At 38.2% G+C, this 12511-nt stretch overlaps 8 non-coding genes across 8 annotated transcripts; 4 read left to right on the top strand and 4 right to left on the bottom strand.

The window, feature by feature from the left end:
• Positions 1–168: 168 nt before the first annotated feature.
• Positions 169–240, top strand: Trnae-uuc (transfer RNA glutamic acid (anticodon UUC)). Its single transcript has one exon. It is a non-coding gene; the product is annotated as a tRNA-Glu (tRNA).
• Positions 241–896: 656 nt separating this feature from the next.
• Positions 897–967, bottom strand: Trnag-gcc (transfer RNA glycine (anticodon GCC)). Its single transcript has one exon. It is a non-coding gene; the product is annotated as a tRNA-Gly (tRNA).
• Positions 968–1638: 671 nt separating this feature from the next.
• Positions 1639–1710, top strand: Trnae-uuc (transfer RNA glutamic acid (anticodon UUC)). The gene has a single exon. It is a non-coding gene; the product is annotated as a tRNA-Glu (tRNA).
• A 656-nt stretch (positions 1711–2366) lies between these two features.
• Trnag-gcc (transfer RNA glycine (anticodon GCC)) lies at positions 2367–2437 on the bottom strand. The gene has a single exon. It is a non-coding gene; the product is annotated as a tRNA-Gly (tRNA).
• A 671-nt stretch (positions 2438–3108) lies between these two features.
• Positions 3109–3180, top strand: Trnae-uuc (transfer RNA glutamic acid (anticodon UUC)). Its single transcript has one exon. It is a non-coding gene; the product is annotated as a tRNA-Glu (tRNA).
• Positions 3181–3837: 657 nt separating this feature from the next.
• Positions 3838–3908, bottom strand: Trnag-gcc (transfer RNA glycine (anticodon GCC)). The gene has a single exon. It is a non-coding gene; the product is annotated as a tRNA-Gly (tRNA).
• Positions 3909–4579: 671 nt separating this feature from the next.
• On the top strand, positions 4580–4651 carry Trnae-uuc (transfer RNA glutamic acid (anticodon UUC)). The gene has a single exon. It is a non-coding gene; the product is annotated as a tRNA-Glu (tRNA).
• A 656-nt stretch (positions 4652–5307) lies between these two features.
• Trnag-gcc (transfer RNA glycine (anticodon GCC)) lies at positions 5308–5378 on the bottom strand. The gene has a single exon. It is a non-coding gene; the product is annotated as a tRNA-Gly (tRNA).
• Between the last annotated feature and the right edge of the window lie 7133 nt (positions 5379–12511).

Raw genomic sequence — 12511 nt, forward strand, 5'->3', positions numbered from 1 at the left:
GCATCTAATATTTACCGACTGGTCTAGTTTTGTAAGCTTTGAATACTCTCCTGTGACAGTCATGCTGTCAGCTAAATCACAGTTATCATATGTTGACACAATCATAAATGTATTAGGCTGGGTAAGGACTCTTTTATATATAGCTTAAATTAAGCTAGTTCTACTAAGTCCGATGTGGTCTAGTGGTTAGGATTTCTGGTTTTCACCCAGACGGCCCGGGTTCGATTCCCGGCATCGGAGCTTTAATTTTTTGTGATTGGAGGAAACAAATGTCAAAAGTCACGAAAACGATATGCAGGATTCACATACTCCTCAGAGCGAACAAATTGCAATTGTTCCTCGCAACGTATGTTATCTTGCAGTTTGCATCTGCCGCTGTTTTGTGCCTTAACATGATTAGGTCTTTAAATGGCACTGACTGAAATGAGATGGGTAACCATCACACCTGCAAAAGAATGTACTTTAGCAAATAATGACTTTATGTTTAAGAGTCATGTTTATGTTTTATGCATTTCTTGTCATTTAGTCAGTTGTTATGACATTATCCCCTCGGGATATTAGTTAGATACGATCACGTAATTCCTGTGTTTGCCACTCTCTCTACGATTCCCCTCAATTGCTAAAAATGGTAGCACCGGAGCCATTCACTCCTGGCACTCTTATAAAGGGCGTTCTCGACAATTTATTTGTATCTTATTCAAGATTGACCTCTACGTAAAAAGAGGAAAGGCGTTGTATTTGAAAGGATGTCATCAAATGAATTTGTCATCAAATGAATTTGTTTTTACGTGAATTACCAGCAATGCCCATTATATATCCGTGGATGATACGATTATGTGTCGCGAATTCCACTGTCCTCTAATCAATTGAAAACCTTGAAAGAGTCAAAAAAGAAATGCATCGGCCGGGAATCGAACCCGGGCCGCCCGCGTGGCAGGCGAGCATTCTACCACTGAACCACCGATGCTTATAACTACCTCATGTTAAACTTGATCATATAAGGACACATGTTACCTGATATGTATGGTATAAATGCATGTTAATATGATACTGAAATTGTCGGTAGAAACACGTACGGCACAAATACATTTGAAAAGAGGAAATCGGCGATAATTTAGATCTCATTTGTTCAGCTGCAGCATATCATTGAATATCAACTGGCGGTTGAAATATAATGACCAGAAAAAACGCTACTGTCGGCTTCGTGTATAATTTAAAACTTAAATATAAGCTTATACCTGCGTAGTTAAAAAAAAATCGTGATCTTAAAGGGATAACTAACCTCAAGTCTTTCAAAGAAGACCTAATCGCAAAACGAAAAGTTCTGTAATTTGACATGATTTCTGTTGTGGTTTCCATGACAGACAACTTGAACTCGGTAAAGTCGACATATGGTACATGCTAATTTTCATACTCCATGTAATTATAAGCTAAATGCATAACTTCGCCCTTTACCAATTGTACGTTTCTGCATCTAATATTTACCGACTGGTCTAGTTTTGTAAGCTTTGAATACTCTCCTGTGACAGTCATGCTGTCAGCTAAATCACAGTTATCATATGTTGACACAATCATAAATGTATTAGGCTGGGTAAGGACTCTTTTATATATAGCTTAAATTAAGCTAGTTCTACTAAGTCCGATGTGGTCTAGTGGTTAGGATTTCTGGTTTTCACCCAGACGGCCCGGGTTCGATTCCCGGCATCGGAGCTTTAATTTTTTGTGATTGGAGGAAACAAATGTCAAAAGTCACGAAAACGATATGCAGGATTCACATACTCCTCAGAGCGAACAAATTGCAATTGTTCCTCGCAACGTATGTTATCTTGCAGTTTGCATCTGCCGCTGTTTTGTGCCTTAACATGATTAGGTCTTTAAATGGCACTGACTGAAATGAGATGGGTAACCATCACACCTGCAAAAGAATGTACTTTAGCAAATAATGACTTTATGTTTAAGAGTCATGTTTATGTTTTATGCATTTCTTGTCATTTAGTCAGTTGTTATGACATTATCCCCTCGGGATATTAGTTAGATACGATCACGTAATTCCTGTGTTTGCCACTCTCTCTACGATTCCCCTCAATTGCTAAAAATGGTAGCACCGGAGCCATTCACTCCTGGCACTCTTATAAAGGGCGTTCTCGACAATTTATTTGTATCTTATTCAAGATTGACCTCTACGTAAAAAGAGGAAAGGCGTTGTATTTGAAAGGATGTCATCAAATGAATTTGTCATCAAATGAATTTGTTTTTACGTGAATTACCAGCAATGCCCATTATATATCCGTGGATGATACGATTATGTGTCGCGAATTCCACTGTCCTCTAATCAATTGAAAACATTGAAAGAGTCAAAAAAGAAATGCATCGGCCGGGAATCGAACCCGGGCCGCCCGCGTGGCAGGCGAGCATTCTACCACTGAACCACCGATGCTTATGACTACCTCATGTTAAACTTGATCATATAAGGACACATGTTACCTGATATGTATGGTATAAATGCATGTTAATATGATACTGAAATTGTCGGTAGAAACACGTACGGCACAAATACATTTGAAAAGAGGAAATCGGCGATAATTTAGATCTCATTTGTTCAGCTGCAGCATATCATTGAATATCAACTGGCGGTTGAAATATAATGACCAGAAAAAACGCTACTGTCGGCTTCGTGTATAATTTAAAACTTAAATATAAGCTTATACCTGCGTAGTTAAAAAAAAATCGTGATCTTAAAGGGATAACTAACCTCAAGTCTTTCAAAGAAGACCTAATCGCAAAACGAAAAGTTCTGTAATTTGACATGATTTCTGTTGTGGTTTCCATGACAGACAACTTGAACTCGGTAAAGTCGACATATGGTACATGCTAATTTTCATACTCCATGTAATTATAAGCTAAATGCATAACTTCGCCCTTTACCAATTGTACGTTTCTGCATCTAATATTTACCGACTGGTCTAGTTTTGTAAGCTTTGAATACTCTCCTGTGACAGTCATGCTGTCAGCTAAATCACAGTTATCATATGTTGACACAATCATAAATGTATTAGGCTGGGTAAGGACTCTTTTATATATAGCTTAAATTAAGCTAGTTCTACTAAGTCCGATGTGGTCTAGTGGTTAGGATTTCTGGTTTTCACCCAGACGGCCCGGGTTCGATTCCCGGCATCGGAGCTTTAATTTTTTGTGATTGGAGGAAACAAATGTCAAAAGTCACGAAAACGATATGCAGGATTCACATACTCCTCAGAGCGAACAAATTGCAATTGTTCCTCGCAACGTATGTTATCTTGCAGTTTGCATCTGCCGCTGTTTTGTGCCTTAACATGATTAGGTCTTTAAATGGCACTGACTGAAATGAGATGGGTAACCATCACACCTGCAAAAGAATGTACTTTAGCAAATAATGACTTTATGTTTAAGAGTCATGTTTATGTTTTATGCATTTCTTGTCATTTAGTCAGTTGTTATGACATTATCCCCTCGGGATATTAGTTAGATACGATCACGTAATTCCCTGTGTTTGCCACTCTCTCTACGATTCCCCTCAATTGCTAAAAATGGTAGCACCGGAGCCATTCACTCCTGGCACTCTTATAAAGGGCGTTCTCGACAATTTATTTGTATCTTATTCAAGATTGACCTCTACGTAAAAAGAGGAAAGGCGTTGTATTTGAAAGGATGTCATCAAATGAATTTGTCATCAAATGAATTTGTTTTTACGTGAATTACCAGCAATGCCCATTATATATCCGTGGATGATACGATTATGTGTCGCGAATTCCACTGTCCTCTAATCAATTGAAAACCTTGAAAGAGTCAAAAAAGAAATGCATCGGCCGGGAATCGAACCCGGGCCGCCCGCGTGGCAGGCGAGCATTCTACCACTGAACCACCGATGCTTATGACTACCTCATGTTAAACTTGATCATATAAGGACACATGTTACCTGATATGTATGGTATAAATGCATGTTAATATGATACTGAAATTGTCGGTAGAAACACGTACGGCACAAATACATTTGAAAAGAGGAAATCGGCGATAATTTAGATCTCATTTGTTCAGCTGCAGCATATCATTGAATATCAACTGGCGGTTGAAATATAATGACCAGAAAAAACGCTACTGTCGGCTTCGTGTATAATTTAAAACTTAAATATAAGCTTATACCTGCGTAGTTAAAAAAAAATCGTGATCTTAAAGGGATAACTAACCTCAAGTCTTTCAAAGAAGACCTAATCGCAAAACGAAAAGTTCTGTAATTTGACATGATTTCTGTTGTGGTTTCCATGACAGACAACTTGAACTCGGTAAAGTCGACATATGGTACATGCTAATTTTCATACTCCATGTAATTATAAGCTAAATGCATAACTTCGCCCTTTACCAATTGTACGTTTCTGCATCTAATATTTACCGACTGGTCTAGTTTTGTAAGCTTTGAATACTCTCCTGTGACAGTCATGCTGTCAGCTAAATCACAGTTATCATATGTTGACACAATCATAAATGTATTAGGCTGGGTAAGGACTCTTTTATATATAGCTTAAATTAAGCTAGTTCTACTAAGTCCGATGTGGTCTAGTGGTTAGGATTTCTGGTTTTCACCCAGACGGCCCGGGTTCGATTCCCGGCATCGGAGCTTTAATTTTTTGTGATTGGAGGAAACAAATGTCAAAAGTCACGAAAACGATATGCAGGATTCACATACTCCTCAGAGCGAACAAATTGCAATTGTTCCTCGCAACGTATGTTATCTTGCAGTTTGCATCTGCCGCTGTTTTGTGCCTTAACATGATTAGGTCTTTAAATGGCACTGACTGAAATGAGATGGGTAACCATCACACCTGCAAAAGAATGTACTTTAGCAAATAATGACTTTATGTTTAAGAGTCATGTTTATGTTTTATGCATTTCTTGTCATTTAGTCAGTTGTTATGACATTATCCCCTCGGGATATTAGTTAGATACGATCACGTAATTCCTGTGTTTGCCACTCTCTCTACGATTCCCCTCAATTGCTAAAAATGGTAGCACCGGAGCCATTCACTCCTGGCACTCTTATAAAGGGCGTTCTCGACAATTTATTTGTATCTTATTCAAGATTGACCTCTACGTAAAAAGAGGAAAGGCGTTGTATTTGAAAGGATGTCATCAAATGAATTTGTCATCAAATGAATTTGTTTTTACGTGAATTACCAGCAATGCCCATTATATATCCGTGGATGATACGATTATGTGTCGCGAATTCCACTGTCCTCTAATCAATTGAAAACCTTGAAAGAGTCAAAAAAGAAATGCATCGGCCGGGAATCGAACCCGGGCCGCCCGCGTGGCAGGCGAGCATTCTACCACTGAACCACCGATGCTTATGACTACCTCATGTTAAACTTGATCATATAAGGACACATGTTACCTGATATGTATGGTATAAATGCATGTTAATATGATACTGAAATTGTCGGTAGAAACACGTACGGCACAAATACATTTGAAAAGAGGAAATCGGCGATAATTTAGATCTCATTTGTTCAGCTGCAGCATATCATTGAATATCAACTGGCGGTTGAAATATAATGACCAGAAAAAACGCTACTGTCGGCTTCGTGTATAATTTAAAACTTAAATATAAGCTTATACCTGCGTAGTTAAAAAAAAATCGTGATCTTAAAGGGATAACTAACCTCAAGTCTTTCAAAGAAGACCTAATCGCAAAACGAAAAGTTCTGTAATTTGACATGATTTCTGTTGTGGTTTCCATGACAGACAACTTGAACTCGGTAAAGTCGACATATGGTACATGCTAATTTTCATACTCCATGTAATTATAAGCTAAATGCATAACTTCGCCCTTTACCAATTGTACGTTTCTGCATCTAATATTTACCGACTGGTCTAGTTTTGTAAGCTTTGAATACTCTCCTGTGACAGTCATGCTGTCAGCTAAATCACAGTTATCATATCACATGTAGTAGGTGGTTTTCTATGCGTTAATAACACCAACAATGAGATCTAAGGTTCTGATGATTTATTTACCAGTATATAAAACAAGTCTGAAATAGCAATACAACATATATAAATAACAAGCTATTTCTTATAACATAATATATATACTTTTACGAATATCACAGGTTATATAGTACAGGAATACAATTAATAATACATTTAACTGTTAATTACTAATTAGCAAGTAAAATGTATTGCAAGTAGAAAATATTCATTGTTTACTTTTACTGAAATTGACATCGGGTGTCACGTGTACTTTTACAAATGTTTGACCTTTAACTATACACTAAATCGGAATGTCATACGTAATTTATGTGTATCTGTGTATTTGTATTCAATACTGGTTTACCTTACAAACGGTATGTAATAAATGTTACAACTACATTTATTAATAATGACTTCATTAAAATATATAACACGTATAATAATTAACTATATAATATCATACAACAATCATAAAGTCGCAAATATAATAATCATAAAGACTTATGATGTCAATATTATCGATTCATTAAAAAGCTCCAAACTAACGGGAGATAACTCATGTTTACAATACAATATAAACAAAGCTTAACTATAAATAAATATACTCTTACCACTTGTGGAGTGAGTTGTGCTGATACGGTTAACGGCACATCATATAAACATCACACAATCATGTGTTTTACATAATTACGTTACATGGATTCCTGAAACCAAAATACGAACATAAATACTCGGAATCGAATTATAAAAATATACAATGTACTAAATATTCTTTACTCATTCATATTTGTACTTGATAAAAACTATTTACTACAAAACTATTACTTTATATAAATGGAAACACTTTTCCGTCTTTTACTTAATAAGCCGTCATTTATAAAATATAGACTATTCATGACAATAATCAAATAGTAATGTACGCAAATTAACAATACAATTCTACCGTGGCAAATAAACCGTAGATTATAAAATCATATACTTCTAGCTTAATAAAATACTATCATGTACATCTTGTGTACTTGTGTTACATACATGCGATATGAGGAGAACGTTACAAAACAAAATAGAAACTTTACTAGAATATCATTTACGTGAAAAATATGAATAATGTTAATAAAGAAGTAACTTACAGTATTCTATAATAATGTTGTCCAAAATATATAAGGTTTACAGGTAAACTATGTGGTCAAGATAAACAGACATAAATTCAATGAACTGTCATGGCTATCGTCCGTGGAAATGTACAGGTACAAAACAAAGGAAATTAAACTTGACCGCGAAATATAAACAGCCAATCAGATACAATGATTTAAGTAAATCCCTAATGAATATTCATAAAATAACGTGAATATTACTATACATAAAAATAAGGTTTGCAAGTAATAATTTAAACTGAATATACAATATTCAAAATATGTAATTAAGCTTTTTAATAAATATAGTAATTAAATAGATGATTTTTACAATATATAAAATTATCATAAAAATCACTCTGCTACATTCTCCCCGCTGTAGGAAAATGACTTCCACGTCATTCCCGTCTGTTTCCCCCTTCACTGAAGGTTGACGTCCTCGGCAAGCCATTAACCAGTTCGCATGATGTCGAGGATGGTTCTTGACAACTCCATCTCTAAGCCTTTAAATCTTCCTTTTCTTGCTTCAGACTCCAACCAGTGAATCCTCATTAACCAATCGGGCTGTTGGATAGTAGTAGCCTGCTTAGATAAAACATAGTCATCCAGGTATTTCGGTGGTTTCCTTTCTCTCTGAGGTCTAGTTGCTACTGGTGGGTCTCGTGGTGGTGTCGGTAGTATACGTCTCCTTCGTGGTTGTTGTTCCGGAGCTATGGTGGGTTCCTCTGCCTCTACTAGTGACAAGTCTGTTGGCGCACTCTCATCTTGATCAATAGAAGTGTTTTCTTCAATAGTCTGAGCAGTCGCTTCTTCAGGTTCCTCATCACTCACAGGGTTTGGTTCTGCAGCTGTAATAATGTCCACAGGAAGAGCGTCCCCTCCTAAACCAGTTCCCTGCTGATCATTACTCTCAGCTCCATCATGGCCGTCACCAGTGAAACCAAGAGTTCCTTCTTCTTGTAGGTCCACAACTGGTACATCACTGTTAGTGTTGTCCTGTGTATCCTTATCAAGTATCCAATATCCATACTCCTGCTCCGACTCCTCATCTGATACTTCATCAGTGGTCCTGTTCTCACTGTTCCCTTCAGATTTCGTCGGTTCCTCGGGCTGCTTATTTCTTCTTTGTTGCCTGGGCGCAGGACGTTTCTTTTCTTTATCAATATCTTTGGGCAGATCTCCAATAGGCAAGAACAGATTTCTATGCAAAGTCCTCTTTCTTCCTTCCTTGTTTTCTTTCTGAACCACGTACACTGGTATTCCACAATTAGGCTGACTAATTATACGATACGGGTCATCTTCCCACCTATCTGCTAACTTGTGCTTTCCATCAAAGGCTAGTGTCTTAACTAAGACTCTATCTCCAGGCTTCAGCACAGCTCCTTTTACTTTCTGATCGTAGTGTGTCTTTTGTCGTTTCTGGGCAGCAAAGATGTTTCTTGTTGCTGTGTCATATGCCTTACGAAGTCTTTCTTGCATTTCTTCTGCATACTTAGTTGTAGTAATAGGTTCAGCTTCATCTCCGATTCCAAAAGCGATGTCGATAGGTAGCTTTGGTTGTCTTCCGAACATCAGGAAGTATGGAGAGAATCCCGTTGATGTTTGACGAGTGCAATTGTAAGCATGGACAAGACCAGCAACATGCGACTTCCAATCTTTCTTCTGGACGTTCTCTAATGTTCCAAGCATACCAAGTAATGTTCTGTTGAATCTTTCAGTGACGCCATTTCCCATTGGATGATACGGTGTTGTTCTTGACTTAGTCATACCAGTGATGTTGCATAGTTCCTTGATGATTTTGGATCCGAAGTTGGCACCTTGATCGGAGTGAATTCTTTCTGGCAAACCATAGTGGACGACAAAGTTGTTAAAGAATGCGTCTGCAGTTGTTTTCGCTGTCTGGTTTCTTGTTGGTATTGCCAATGCATATCGAGTGAAGTGGTCTGTTATTACAAGTATGTTCTCAAATCCACCTGTAGATCTTTCAAGTGAGAGATAGTCCATACATACTAACTCCAGTGGTTGTGTTGTCTCGATACTAATGAGTGGTGCTCTATGACTTGCAGGTTGCTTTCGTCGAATACATCTGTCGCAATTCGATATCCAGTTGTCAACATCTCTATTCATTCCAAACCAAACAAAACGATCTCTAACCAATGATACTGTTTTGTCTCTGCCTTGATGTCCCATCTCATCATGTAATGATGTAAGTACTTTGGAAATGCAGACTTCAGGTAGTACAAGTTGTTTATGTTGTTCCCCATTGTCGTGGATAATACGGTAGAGTACACCATCAACCATTTTCAATTTGTCGTAGTTGTTTATAAACCAAGTGTTCCATGGTGAACGTTCTAACTGTTCTTTTCGTGGCTTTCGATGTTCATCAACCCAATATATCCAATCTTTAAGGTAAGTATCTTGCTTCTGTTCCATCTTGATGTTGACTAGATGTTGTGATGGTAAGTATGGATCATCAGTGGCTTTAGATGCTGTCATCGATAACGTCTGAACATATGGTTGTGCATGCTGTAACTGACAAATGGCTTTCACAGAATCTGTACTAATGTTGGAGGTGTTGGTACGACCAAGTAGTTCTGGAAGTCTGGAAAGTGCATCTGCATCAGCGTTGTTAGCACCAGGTCGATAGACGATGTTAAAGTTGTAAGATGACAAACTAGCTATCCAACGATGACCAGTGGCGTCTAGCTTTGCTGTTGTTAAAACGTAGGTAAGTGGGTTGTTGTCTGTAACCACGGTAAATGTGTTGCCATAAAGGTAATCATGAAATTTCTCTGTTACTGACCATTTCAGAGCAAGGAATTCTAACTTGTGGACTGGATAGTTCCTCTCAGTCTTGCTAAGTCCTCTGCTGGCATAAGCTATGGCTCTTTTCTTTCCTTCTTGTGATTGGTACAGTATTGCTCCAAGACCAAGCATAGATGCGTCTGTATGTAATTCAAAAGGTTCCTTATAACGTGGATAACCAAGAACAGGTGGCATTGCAAGTTGACTTTTGAGCTTTTGGAAGGCATCTTCTTGTGGCTTGTCCCAAACCCATGATGTAACTGTTGGCTTCTTAAGTTTTCGTTTACTGGACTTCTTTGGTGCAGGCATCAAGTCTGTGAGCGGTCTTGCTATCTTAGAGAAGTCTTTGACAAACTTGCGGTAATAACCGACGAAACCAAGGAAGCGACGTACTTCTTCTGGCGTTGTGGGTCGAGGCCAGTTGATGACTTTCTCTAATTTATCTGGATCGGGTGAAATACCATCTTTAGAGACTATGTGACCGATGTACTTAACTTTGTCTTTGAAGAATGCACATTTCTTGGGCGAAAGTTTCAAGTTGTGTTCTCTTAGTCGTTGTAATACCATCTGTAACCTTTCAAGATGTTCTTCATACGTCTCTGAAAAGATGATCAAGTCGTCAAGGTATATAAAGCATATATCTAGGTGTAGATCTCCAAGTATCTGTTCCATGAGACGTTGGTAAGTTGCTGGACTGTTTACGAGGCCAAACGGAAGTCTGTTAAATTCATAGAAACCAAGAGGGCCGACTGTAAATGCTGTTCTAGCCTTGTGTGTCTCTTCTACCTCTACTTGGTGATAACCACTCTTCATGTCCATGACGGTATAGTAGTTGTTTCCTCCTAATGCGTCAAGGATTTCCTCGCTTCTAGGAAGAGCATATGAGTCTTTAATTGTCAGCTGGTTCAGTTGTCTATAGTCTACACACATTCTGAGCTTGTTGTCTTTCTTTCTAACCAATACAACATTCGATGACCAAGGCGAATGTGAACGACGAATGATCCCAGCAGTAAGAAGTTGTTGAAGGTGTGTTCTAACTTCGTCGAATAAGGCAGGTGGAATACGCCGGTGTCGTTGTTTGAATGGTGTTTCATCTATCAGTTCTATCTTATGCTGTACGGCGGTGATGTGGCCTATATCAGTATCTGATGTGCTGAATACGTCTCTGAATTGATGTAGTAATTCTCTGGCTTTATGTAGTTGATCATCACTAAGTGTGTCTGGAAATGTAGATTCATTCCATGCATCTTGTTCATAGGTATCTGGTACATCAATGTCGGTGACTGAAACAGGTTGAAGTTCGCAAAGGATGGCATTTGGCGAAACTGTCACTGTTCTGGTAGTTACATTGCTGATATGTACTGGTATGATGCTGTTGTTTCTATACTCATATGATACTAGTGATGGAGCTATATCTAAGTCAGATGGTATTGCTGCTCTATCAGTTGACTGTAGGAGTCCACAAACTGGATGGTATGGTAGTTCATGGTCCATGTATCCCTGTAGAATGACATCTCTGTTAGGCGGTATACGGATTGTCTTTCCTTCAGCACTCTTGATGATGGCAAGTCTGTTGCATCTCTTTTGTAATTCTTTATCTCTTAAAAGCAAACATCTAAATGTGATATACCAAGGTGTATGTAGATCTGCTGTTTGTAGAAAGCGTGATCCATATCGTTGCTTTACATCTGTCATAGCTGCTGTCAAGACGTTGGTTCCAAGTAGAAGTGGTACTAGCTGGTTGTAAGAGCTGTCTGGAACGACTAACAGTAAGCATTGTTGAGGATCTGCTGATGTAGATGTACCTGGTAATTGTAGATCTGCTGAGATGTAACCAAGGTATGGCATGTTCTGGCCATCTGCACATTCGATATGAAGTATCTGGTTGAGTGTCTGGATAGGACTGTCAGCAAGGTACTGTCGATGGAATGACTGGCTAACTGTACTAACTGTAGAACCAGTATCTAGTAGTGCTGCTGCTTGAAGTCCATTGATGACTACTGTGACTTCATTAGGGCTACCAAGTAATCCTTCTGTATCACCTGATGACTGTCGTTGTTGATACATCTTAGCTTCAGTGTTCATCTGCTGAAAGTTACAAGCTTTTCTAGTGTGATCCAGTCTAACACAGCAGGCAAAGGCATAGTGGCCTGGTTGTCCACATCTGTAGCATATAACAGGTTCTCTTGATGGTTGAGATACATAAGTCGGAGTAGGAGCAGGTTGGTATTCAGCTTCTATCTGGTCCCAGTATGGACGTTGTCTGTTGCGTCTTCGGTGACGACGACGTTTTCTGCGTGGTGGATAGTACTGTGGATCAAAGGTGTCGTTGGTATTGTAGTGTTGGTCATACATGGCGTTGTAACATGGCTCATTCGGTTGTTCATACATGGTAAACGGTGTAAACTAGTGTACCTATAAACATTCAATTCATTCACCCTAATTCAAGTTCAATAATAATGCAAAATTCTAATAAGTGTCAACACCACCACACTAAATGCTAATGATCAAATGCAAATTTTTAATCAATATTAAAAAAAAAAACAATGTCTATCAACAATCTAAAAATCTAG

Source organism: Mytilus trossulus, chromosome 5 (assembly GCF_036588685.1).
Source record: "Mytilus trossulus isolate FHL-02 chromosome 5, PNRI_Mtr1.1.1.hap1, whole genome shotgun sequence".
In the NCBI taxonomy this organism is placed as follows: domain Eukaryota; kingdom Metazoa; phylum Mollusca; class Bivalvia; order Mytilida; family Mytilidae; genus Mytilus; species Mytilus trossulus.